Genomic DNA, 13,397 nt, shown 5'->3' with positions numbered 1-13,397 from the left:
AGCACCTTAGGAGTAAATGCCAGTTGGATTTTCATAGCCAAGCATTCAGAGGTCAAGACAGCAAGTGAGTGAGTGAGTGAGTGAGTGAGTGAGTGAGTGAGTGAGTGAGAGAGAGAGACACACAGTAACACGTGGAATATAGCGAAAAGAATGTCAGTTTAATATGCAGTGCATATCACCTCCTATTACCCTTCTCAGAGTTTTAAGAATTGTCTGTGTTCAATTATTTTTTACATTGTGGCATTTAAAGCATATTGAAGCAATGCCTACCCGTGTGTGGTCAACTATTTCAGCACCATTTTGCGCTGCTCTGAGACAAGCATGGGGACTGGTCTTGATAAATCAATGACATTTTTATTTTCACTGAATCTTCATTTGGTGTTGGTTAGACTACAATTGGGGTGTGGAAATGTTAGGATTATTTTGCTCTTAGTACTGTAGCCTATTCCCGACCAATCACGTTGTACAGTGCCATATTTTCCTAACGAAAACCCAGAGGGTTTAGTTTTTTAGTGTTTCTTGGAATAGAAACACCATAACACCAAAATTAATGAAGCTACATTTCTTAAAATCAATCCCATATACTATGTTCTTACTTACATTCTCTAGTAAGTAAAATGCTTCTCAAAGATGCCCTCTGGTGGTCAAACTAGCACTATCTAGCATTAATGGCAACAGTGGCGGACACCTTAAATAACGTGCCATAGAATTCTGCGGCAGCCCGCAAGGTGTGCTGCAGTACGACACAACTTTTACAGGAAGAACCACTGTACACACTAAGAAAGTGTTACATTTAACACTCGGGTGTTAAAATTCTGATCTCACATTTGCTGTGTGTCATCTGGTGTTCGGTTGGAGTGGTGATTGGTACAGAATGTGATGTGTTTGCCAGGTTTTGGCCATTTGATATTTAGATCAACAAAATGTTAATTTTCTCATTGAAAAACGCTGGTTGTTAGATTGAGGGTTCCACAGTAAATTAATTGTTGACATTGTCATTGTATTATAAAAAATTTAAACCTGATTGTTGAAATGCTTCCAACTAAACGTTTCAGTGCTACTAAATAACACTAAATAATGTGTTGTAAAAAAAAGAAAAAAGAATAGCAGGTACCTGGCTTCTGAAAGGAGATAGATCTTTGATTTTGTTTGTTCCAATAATCTTTTGTTACAGCAACAAGCTCTGAGCTGCAAATCCTCCAACATCTAACAGAGAAATATTACCTCTTGAAGCATCTAGGTGTCTGGGTTTGTACTGTTTCAAAGCCATTGTGACCTTCGATCTGTCTCACACAATCGCTCCTGTTCGCTGGAGAAAAACATGAATCTATTTTAGAGAAACAGGAACAATTACCTTTTATGAGAGATTACCATTTTCTAATTTCTAAAGCGATAAATCTACTGGCAGACATGTCAGGGTGCGTTTCCTCTCCACTTTGTTACGATTCACTCGGCGGACAGAAAAATGAAAAGAGAGAAATAAAGAAAGGAAAAGGCGATGGCTATAACTGAAGCTGTAGTTGTATAGGGGGGTGTCTTTTTGAAGGCGGCGGATTTGGGGTTTTCATCCTAAATCTACTCCTTGCCTGTTTGAAGGGTTTTATTGTCTGTAGGCTAGAAGATGCCCTGTTTTTTGTGTTTTTATCTCCTTGTTGCATTCCCTCTGTGCAATGATGAGTGAGGGTGTAGAGAGAATGGGTGTAGAGGGACAAAGGTAAATATGCTAGTAGTCTATTGATCTGGATTTGTATCCCAAATGGCATCCTATTCCCTATTTAGTGCACTTTATAAGGAATATTATGCCATTTGGGACACAACCCTGGTCTCTGAAGCCGAGAAGACCATATTTCAAATGTTCATATACTGCCAGATATACTGCTCCTTTGATCTAGTAGCCAACCATACAGGTGTGCTTTTAGATGAGCTTTTAGGGTCAAAGGTTCTGAAGGAGTAGGTGTAAAGGGATGCAGAACAATTATTTAACTTTTACTCACTTTTGCTGTGTGTTTAGATAATTGCAGCCTTTAGGGTCACAAGCCCTGTCAAAGAACTGTGTATGACAACATTATCCATCACATAGCTAGTCAGTTTAGTTCCAGATCAGGGTTTGGCTTGGTTCTCACTCAGTTGATAAGCTGTTCTCTCCTCTTCCATCACAGTAGATGTGATTTAGAATGAGAATCTTCTTAGTTCATTGTGTGAAGGATCACTGTGAGGGTGTGATAGTGTATGGATCACTGTCCAGAATATTCCTCAGATATCATATCTCATGGAATGATCAGAGAACAAAGGCACCCCTATGCACATAATTATGCAATTAATTAAGGGGACACACTGATCTCTAATTGAACCAGTATATGTCAGTGAAGATCGCTGCTCTTTCATTAAGGCCCATGTTGAAAGTTAAATTTGGCAATAAAAATTGAATATACACCCCTTGTAGATGGCATATATATTTTTCAGTCTTCTGTGATGTAATATCGGGATGCAAACTCAAAATGTAATACATTTCAACTCTATATCTGACATGGTACAGGTGTCTTCTTTTTTTAAGCCCATACCCATTTGTGTGAGGTGTATTCTTTTGTTTCAAAGTAGATTTGTTTAAGACTACCCAGAAACATTCTGTGACCCTGATTTAGCCCACTGCAGTAAAGAGGTTTGTTTGGCTGAATAGGCTTGCGTACATTTTCATGAGTAGCTCATTAGTTAGCTAAGTCACTGACTGACTAGGATCATTCTTACATGTGTTTTAATGTGTTTTTTAATTTTAAAAGCTAAGTCGACTGAGAACACATTCTCATTTACAGCAACGGCCTGGGGAATAGTTACAGGGGAGAGGATGGGGATGAATGAGCCAAATGTAAGATGGTGATGATTAGGTGACCATGATGGTATGATTAGGAACTTGGGCAGGACACTGTGGTTGACATGCCTACGATAAGTGCCATGGGATCTATAGTGACCACAGAGAGTCAGGACACCCAATCCGAAAGACTGCACCCTACACAGGGCAATGTCCCCAATCACTATGCTGGGGAATTGGGATATATATATATATATAGAGATTATTTTCTTTTTATTATTATTATAATTTTTTTTATTATTATTTTTTTGGCCAGAGGAAAGGATCCCTCCTACTGGCCCTCCAACACCACTTCAACACCACCACTTCATCTGGTCTCTCATCCAGTGTACAACTGGGGGTGGCAGGTAGCCTAGTGGTTAGTGTTGGACTTGTAACCGAAAGGTTGCAGGATCGAATCCCTGAGCTGATACGGTAAAAATCTGTTGCTCAACCCCTGAACAAGACAGTTAACCCACTGTTCCTAAGCTGTCATCAAAATAAGAATTTGTTCTTAACTGACTTGCCTAGTTAAATAAAGGTAAAATAAAAAAAACACAACCAACCCTGCTTATCCCTGGGATGCAGGGTGGTATGCTGCTGGTGTTATTGCATTTCAGATGGAGAGGGAGTTAGATTACTAGAAAGCTGCTACATGCTTTTACTTATAGGCTATGTTTAAACATATTAATTTCAAATGACTTTCCAACAAGTTTTATTTTCTAACAACAGTTTGAATTGAGGTGTGTTCTGCCTCCTCATTAATTCACATAAATGTATCCCCATTTCACTTTTGCTGATTATTCATTTTTTTTACTTTACTGAACCGGATAAACTTCCCAAAGCACATTGTTTCCGCAGATCAAGTATGCAGACATTTGCGCATCTCCAGTCAGAACAAACCTTTTCATATTTTCCATCTGGTGCCCACATTGCCTTCCTTGTTGTTTTCCTTACTACATGATAATAACTTTGGAGATGTGTGTATTTCTATCAAAGTAATAGTTTCTGTATGTCGTGTTGTGTCGTTCCTACTGTAGCTCACTGTATGTATGGAGCATAATATATTTGTGTTTATTCCTTTTAACCGCTGACACGCAAGGTACTAATTTCATAACCTTTATGGTGTAATACTCAGTTGTCCTTATATAGCTAGCTACATTCATATATTAGCTCTGTAAAACAATGCTAATTGCGTCAGATAAATATTAGCTTGTGTTGTCTTTTGAAGTAACCCTGACCTTATGACAATTGTTTTTTTTTCATTTGGCCTTTTTAACATTCAGTGAGGGAAAGAATTATTTGATCCCTTGCTGATTTTGTACGTTTGCCCACTGACAAAGAAATATCAGTCTATAATTTCAATAGTAGGTTTATTTGAACAGTGAGAGACAGAATAACAACAACAAAAATCCAGAAAAACGCATGTCAAAAATGTTATAAATTGATTTGCATTTTAATGAGGGAAATAAGTATTTGACCCCCTCTCAATCAGAAAGATTTCTGGCTCCCAGGTGTCTTTTATACAGGTAACGAGCTGAGATTAGGAGCACACTCTTAAAGGGAGTGCTCCTAATCTCAGCTTGTTACCTGTATAAAAGACACCTGTCCACAGAAGCAATCAATCAATCAGATTCCAAACTCTCCACCATGGCCAAGACCAAAGAGCTCTCCAAGGATGTCAGGGACAAGATTGTAGACCTACACAAGGCTGGAACGGGCTACAAGACCATCGCCAAGCAGCTTGGTGAGAAGGTGACAACAGTTGGTGCGATTATTCGCAAATGGAAGAAACACAAAATAACTGTCAATCTCCCTCGGCCTGGGGCTCCATGCAAGATCTCACCTCGTGGAGTTGCAATGATCATGAGAACGGTGAGGAATCAGCCCAGAGGATCTTGTCAATGATCTCAAGGCAGCTGGGACCATAGTCACCAAGAAAACAATTGGTAACACACTACTCCATGAAGGACTAAAATCCTGCAGCGCCCGCAAGGTCCCCCTGCTCAAGAAAGCACATATACATGCCTGTCTGAAGTTTGCCAATTTTTTATTTTTTTTATTTTACCTTTATTTATACAGGTTTATTCTCATTGAGATAAATATCTCTTTTCCACGAGAGACCTGGTCCAATAGCAGCAAGGGGAACAACGTTTCAGACAAACCAAATTACATACACTCACACAACATTAAACAAAACTATAAACACACATATAGCACAACAAAAACATGTGACATTTAAAAACACAAACATCTTGACTAAAAACAGCTGGCCTAAAAACAATTACACTCTTCTATAATCTATACATCAATCAAGTGTTTGAACTCCGCCAACGAAACTAGATCATCACATTTTAAAATGTTCAAAAGAGAATTCCAGGACCACGGTGCTAAGTAACTAAAACTATTTCTACCATGACCTGTTCTAATTTTTGGTACTGTTAGAAGCAAATCAGAATGGGACCGTAATTGATACTTATTTACTGACCTAACTAAAAAAGAACAGAGATAAAATAGCATTTTACCCGATATGGCCTTATAAATCAGTGTTTACCAGTGTTTAAGCCTACGCAAGGTCAATGACGCCCAGCCAACAGCGCTGTAGAGATCACAATGATTTGTTAGACGTTTCTGATTTGTAATGAACCTGAGGGCTGCATGATACACTGAATCAAGTGCTCTCAGGGTAGTGGTTGACGCCTGCATATATATATCACTAAAATCTAAAACCGACAGTAATGTACATCATACCAGCTCCTTCCTGTCCTCAAAAAAAAAACAAGCTTTATGCCGGTAATAAAATCCTATTTTCAGCTTGAGCTTCCTTATCAAGTTCTCTACATGCACAGTGAAGCTCAGCTTATCATCAACCAACACACCCAAATATTTGTACACTTTAACTTGCTCTATATTATGTCCAGCCAATGTAGCAATGACAGGATTTGTAACATGCCTGGCATTTGAAAATACCATGCATTTTGTTTTACCCGAATTTAGAATCAGCTTTAAATCATACAGATTCTCTTGTATGATGTTAAATGCTCTTTGGGCATTTTCAAAAGCTAAAGATAAACTACTACCACTTGAATAAAGAACAGTATCATCTGCATAAAAATGAACATCTGCTGTTTCAATAAGATCCCCAATGTTGTTGATATACAAAATGAACAACAGTGGGCCCAAAATAGAACCTTGAGGAACACCTGAGCACACCTCTATGGACTCAGATTTGCAACCATCCGCCATTACACATTGTGTACGATTTGATAGGTAATTTATAAACCATGACCAGTAATTCCACAACATTTTAACCTTTTCACTAACACAGCATGGTCCACGGTGTCAAAAGCCTTCGACAAATCAATAAAAACAGACACACAATGTAACTTCTTATCAAGAGCACAGTGGATGTCATTTAAAACCTTCAATGTTGCTGAAACAGTGCTGTGGCCAGACCTAAAACCTGATTGCATTCCATTTAAGATATTGTTTTCTTGGAAGTAGATCTTTAGCTGCCTACTAACTAAGGACTCCAGTACCTTTGATAGTACAGACAATTTTGAAATGGGTCGATAGTTGTCAAGTAGCGAGGGATCTCCACCTTTCAGGAGAGGCAGTACAAAAGCAGATTTCCATAACTTGGGGATTTCCTTAACATCAAGCGTAAGGTTAAAAATACATGTTAAGGGGGAGCAATGATGTCAGTGGCTAGGTGTAGGAGGCGGGGGTCTAGTTCATCAGGGCCAGGGGATTTTTTTAAATCAATTTCTTTCAGGGCCTTACACACTTCTGAAACAGAGAAGGATGAAAAGGAAAACGTGGTGAAGGAGTGCACAGGGGTGTCAGGTAAATTTATAGGGGGCTCAATTATACCTTTGACCTTTTCAAATAAACTACCTGCATCTAAAAAATGCTGGTTCAAGGCTTTCAGAATGGAGGTTCTCTCAGTTACAATCTGAGTGTCGACCAACAATTGTTTAGGAAGCTGTGTATCTTTTCTGCACTCCAAACCTTTCACGACTTGCCAAAATTTGGATGGATTATTTAAATTTTGTGAAGTAGATTTCAGGTAGTGGTCTGCTTTCAATTTACGAATCATAGCCACACCCATATTTTGAAGACGTTTAAAAGCCATCCAATCATCTGCCATACCAGTCCCTCTTGCTTTAGCCCACATAGCATTTCGTTCCCTTATGATTTTTGTAAGTTCCTTAGTAAACCAAGGGTTCTCTCTGCCCTTAATCCTAAAATTTTTTAAAGGGGCATGCCTATTGCATACATCCTGGAATGCGTTGTGGAAGTAAGAAAAGGCTAGTTCATCAGGGATTAATTCCATTCTATTCCATTCAATGCTAGATACATCATGTAAAAAACCTTGAATATCAAACCGCTTCCAGTTTCTTTTCATAATGACACGTGGAGAATGCTTAGGAATTTTACCATCTCTCACACAGGCAATAGCACAGTGATCACTTATGTCATTTGCAAAAATACCATAGGCATTAAAACGATGAGGAGTATTGGTTAAGATCAAATCAATCAAAGACGATTTCAGAGGATATTTTATATTCAACCTAGTTACAGTGTTGACAATCTGAGTAAGATTGTAGGTATTGCACAGAATTTTAAGTTGATCAAAGCTAGATGTTAGCCAGTCCTGATTCAGATCACCCATCAGGACAAACTCAGAATTGACATTCTGTGATAACAATTTGAAAATACAATCCGGAGAGCCAACAGTAGCAGATTGAGGTCTATAACAGCAAGATTCTATTCCATTCTATAATATTTAAAGATGAGCCAAGGTTTAGGTTCAAAGACAGATATTCAAATTGCTTAGGTTTAGTAACAGAAGTTAGAATGACCACATGAACCAATGAACATCTGAATGATTCAGAGGACAACTGGGTGAAAGTGTTGTGGTCAGATGAGACCAAAATGGAGCTCTTTGGCATCAACTCAACTCGCCGTGTTTGGAGGAGGAGGAATGCTGCCTATGACCCCAAGAGCACCATCCCCACCGTCAAACATGGAGGTGGAAACATTATGCTTTGGGGTGTTTTTCTGCTAAGGGGACAGGACAACTTCCCCGCATCAAAGGGACGATGGACGGGGCCATGTACCGTCAAATCTTGGGTGAGAACCTCCTTCCCTCAGCCAGGGCATTGAAAATGGGTCGTGGATGGGTATTCCAGCATGACAATGACCCAAAACACACGGCCAAGGCAACAAAGGAGTGGCTCAAGAAGAAGCACATTAAGGTCCTGGAGTGGCCTAGCCAGTCTCCAGACCTTAATCCCATAGAAAATATGTGGAGGGAGCTGAAGGTTCGAGTTGCCAAACCTTAATGACTTGGAGAAGATCTGCAAAGAGGAGTGGGACAAAATCCCTCCTGAGATGTGTGCAAACCTGGTGGCCAACTACAAGAAACGTCTGACCTCTGTGATTGCCAACAAGGGTTTTGCCACCAAGTACTAAGTCATGTTTTGCAGAGGGGTCAAATACTTTTTTCTCTCATTAAAATGCAAATCAATTTATAACATTTTTGACATGCGTTTTTCTAGATTTTTTTGTTGTTATTCTGTCTCACTGTTCAAATAAACCTACCATTAAAATGATAGACTGATCATTTCTTTGTCAGTGGGCAAACGTACAAAATCAGCAGGGGATCAAATACTTTTTTCCCTCATTGTAGTTCTGTTCTGCCCTGCCCTGCCCCCTTGTGGAGCTCTACAGTTACTGTTTATTACTGTTATATAACTCATATTTGTGATTTTTGTCAATGCAATTTATTAAATTTATAGCAGTGTTATTATGTTACTTCTTTGTAATATTTTTGTATTGCTATATCCTGATATTGTATTCTAATTACTAATAATTCCACTTCATTCTGTACTTTCAGAAACCACACACATGAACAGTATTGGACATTATTTTCCAATATCATATCTGGAACTGGACATAACTGGAATCTTTCAAGCAACATACTGTTTGAATGTAAACTCCTTAAGTTTTACTGGATGAAAACACAGCAAGAAAACACATAAGCCTAGATGTGATAGTCGTCTATTTTATTGAAGTATTGGTGGTGGTTGAAGAACAACATCAAACTCGTTTTACTAGAGGAAAAAACAGCAAGAATAGACTGACAACTTATGAATATCCATAACCCATATTTATGCATTGATTGAACAACTGCATTTCCACACCCCACCTCTAAAGGCATAGAATCATGGAAGGTCACCTGTCAAGTCAGTCAGTCAGAAATTGCTGCAGATTTGCTCAATATTGCTTGAGTATATGGCACATCCCAAAGCATGGTGAAACACACGGAGGTGTGTCACAAGCTAACCACATGTACTTTGTAAACCTCCTCTGCTTCCTTCTCCTGGTGTCAGACAGGAAGACTTTGCAGTGCCTCTGTGTGCGACTGCCTACACCAGCAGTTTGAGGGGCTTTGCAGGGAAAATGCCGTGCAGTGAGGCGTAGGGGATTGTCTGCAGCAGGACGACACCGCTCTCATTAGGTTTTCGCTGTACTTTTGGCAGGTCATTCATTTACCTATGGGGGAGAGGGAGTGGGGAGGATGAGGGATTGGAGAGGATGAAGAGGCAGTGGGTAGGTGGGTGAGATATTGTCACTTGATTGCATAATTGAACTGCATGTGATTTCTATGTGAGCTGTATTTCCAATTACAAAAATTATTTTTTCAGCTGATATCTCATCTGTTAGTTGGCGGTTAATAAATCCTGTTGGGGCTAGGGGGCAGTATTTGCACGGCCGGATAAATAATTTACCGATTTAAACTGGTTACTACTCTTGCCCAGAAATGAGAATATGCATATAATTCGTAGATTTGGATAGAAAACACTCTAAAGTTTCTAAAACTGTTTGAATGGTGTCTGTGAGTATAACAGAACTCAGAGTGTTTTCTATCCAAATCTACTAATTATATGCATCCATCACCACCAGCATCTTCAAAGGGACCTGGATCTTCGTCAGTGGACAAGTGGTCCTCAAATTTAGGGTTCTCAATGGTTACAAGGTTGTGGGGCATCTCCTCACTCACTGTCATTGTCAGAATCTGATATCTTACTTTCATACTCAGACTTATTGTCAAAATTGGAAAAAATGTATCCAGAATTACAGCATTTGTGAATTGTTTCCTTTTGAAAGACACTGCTAATACTACAGCTTAGCTCACTTGCTACATACATAAACAACAACACTGAATGGCTCAGAATGGGTGTCAGAGGTTATGTGATTGACCTCTGGCACACGCCACTTGAATCAATAAATCACTAACAGAAAATGTTTTGTCTGGTAATTATTTATTTGTTTACAGTTTTTCACGTTTTTAAGTACTGGTGACAAATCATACATTCCGATTCTTGCGTAGATTGAAATGGACATATGATGTGTTTAAATTATATTTTGAAAGCTGTACTGATTATGATGAGCTAAGCTAATTCTAGCTATGTGTGGAGCCATGTTTGTTGACATACAATGCATTCTGGGTTTCACGTAAATGTCTGTCAGACCAAAGATGTTATAACAAAATGAAGTGAGGGAGGGTTCACTCATATTTTGAGTAAACATCCGGAAGTGAACGATGGGATGTGAATAATGGTACACGACACACCCTCTTCAACATGCAAACTGCAAACAGACCAAACTCATCTTGTCTCTTCTTATCTTTGGTTAACGCGAAAAAACAAACTATCCATTGTCGGATAACTTTAGATTTCTGGAAAGTGTTTTACTCAATTATTTCGATCAATGGTGAGCTCACCCTTGATGTGATGAATTGTAAATAGTAATTGCTATTAGCTCATTCATATTGTAGTTTCTGTCAACAGGGAAGTTTTCCAATGCCTCGCAAAGAAGGGCACCTATTGGTAGATAGGTGAATATTCATTTGAGAATGGTGAAGTTATTAATAACACTTTGGATGGTATATCAATACCCCCAGTAACTACAAAGATACAGGTGTAACTCAGTTACTGGAGAGGAAAGAAACCTCTTAGGGATTTCACCTTGATGTCAATGGTGACTTTAAAACAGTTACAGAGTTTAATGGCTGTGATAGGAGAAAACTGAGGATGGATCAACAACATTGTAGTTACTCCACAATACTAACCTAATTGATGAAGTGAAAAGAAGGAAGCCTGTACAGCATAAAAATATTCCAAAACATGCACCCTGTTTGCAACAAGGCACTAAAGTAATACTGCAAAGAAAATGTAGCAAATCAATTAACTTTTTGTCCTGAAAACAAAGTGTTGTGTTTGGAGAAAATCCAATAGAACACATTACTGAGTACCACTTTCCATATTTTCAAGCATAGTGGTGGCTGCATCATGTTATGGGTATGCTTGTAATCGTTGAGGATTAGGGAGTTTTTTAGGATAAAAAAGAAACTAAATGGAGCTAAGCACAGTCAAAATCCTAGAAGAAAACCTGGTTCAGTCTGCTTTCCACCAGACACTAGGAGATCAGTTCACCTTTCAGCAGGACAATAACCTAGAACCCAAGGCCAAATCTACACTGTTGTTGCTTACCAAAAAGACAGTTAATGTTCCTTAGTGGCCAAGTTAAAGTTGACTTAAATCTGCTTGGAAATGTATGGCAAGACTTGAAATTAGCTGTCTAGCAATGATCAACAAACAATCTGACAGAGCTTGAAGATTTTTTTAAAGAATCATGGGCAAAGATTGTACCAACCAGGTGTGCAAAGCTCTTAGTGACTTATGCAGAAAGACTCACAGCTGTATTGACTCAGTGGTGTAAATACTTATGTAAATGAGATATTTCTGTATTTCATTTTCAATAAATGTGACCCATTTCAGGAAACTAGACGTATGTCGCATGTCACTACTTCACAGGAGAGCCGTTTGAACATAATTATTATTTTTATTATAAAAATGAATTTTTTGGCAGAAATGCCTTCTCGAACATGTGAACTTTCATGTGCCATAATAACAAACTTTTATGCCATCTGTCAATATGAAGGAGATTGTTAAATTGTGAGCCTAGTTGGTTTAGCCAAAGAAAAGTCAGCAACCTTCCCACTATCCATGATTGGCTGAGATAATGAGTGGGCTGGACATGCCGAAAGATGAGTTTGGATTGGTCTGCCATATAGCACGCGTCTGTCTATTTGAGCTGGTCAGTATGTCTAGGTAATTCTGTCTACAGCGGCTTTTTTACAAATGTATCGTGTATTAAAACTGCATAAGTGTTGCTCTCCACTTTCTGGAGGACTGTTTTGAAATGAGTGTAATTAGAGTATGATAGCTATGGAGAAAACACCTGTCTCCGGATTACATCTTCAAACTAAGGGCAACCTTGGCATCCAACAGTAGAAGTGTCCAACCATGAATGATGTATACGGATAAGATATAGCTAGCTACATTTTCACATATTACACATTTCTAATTTTGACAGAAAGACCAATTTGATTGGCTAGCTATAGCCTAATGTTAGCTAGCTAACATTGAATCTGATTGGTTAGTAACCTGCTGTAACATGCAGGGTAGTAATGTCATGAGTTGTGATTATGGTTAATCGTTTTCCTAGCTAGCTAGCTAACGTTAGCTGGCTGGCTCGCTAGCTAACCTTACGTATCTTACCTTATTATTTGTATCTCAGAGCCATTTACTAAGCTAGTTATAGCCTAATGTTAGCTAGCTAACATTGAACCGGGTTGGTTAACTACCTGCATATTCATGCAGGGTACTAACGTCATGAGTTGTGATTATGGTTCATTGTTTACCTAGCTAGCTAGCTACTTGTCTGAACAAAAGTCTCCACTATGCAAGTAACCATATCTGGTGCGTTATACACCGAGTATACCAAACTTTAGGAACATGGGTGAGAACATATATTTAATCCATTTGAATTGAGGATGTAACACAACAAAATGTGGAATAAGACAAGGGGTATTAATACTTATTAGGAAAATAAGGAACTTGCTATCAAAATAACGCACACATGTACAAAGTTATTATTTGTAAGGAAAACAACAAGGAAGGCAAAGTGAGTGCGAGCAAGAAAATGTTCCAATTCTTGCAAAATTGTGCAAACATATGCATACTTGAGCTGCGCAAACACTAGTGAAGTGTGGTGGGCTCTCCTGAAGAGGGAAGTTTATCCGGCTCAGTAAAGCCAAAAACATAAATTGTCCGCAACGTTGAAATCGGCTACTTCAATGTGAATTAATGAGGAGGCGGAACATACCTTCATTCAACTGTTAGAAAATACAACTTGTTAGAAAATAATTTGAAATTGACAGGTTGAAACATAGCCTATAGATAATTAGCAGGCAGCGCGTGTTAACTGTCCTGTTGTGTAATAATCACATTTTGGAACAACGAGTGCATTCTGACATCACGTGCATAAAACAACTCACGCTGGGACGACCGTTATATTCCACATTTTGTTGTGTTACATCCTGAATTCAAATGGATTAAATATATGTTCTCACCCATAATGACAATACCACACAATACCCCATAATGACAAAATAAAAATGTTCACAAATGTATTCCAA

Source organism: Salmo trutta, chromosome 4, assembly GCF_901001165.1.
Source record: "Salmo trutta chromosome 4, fSalTru1.1, whole genome shotgun sequence".
Taxonomy (NCBI): domain Eukaryota; kingdom Metazoa; phylum Chordata; class Actinopteri; order Salmoniformes; family Salmonidae; genus Salmo; species Salmo trutta.
Note: the sequence above shows the minus strand (reverse complement) of the source record.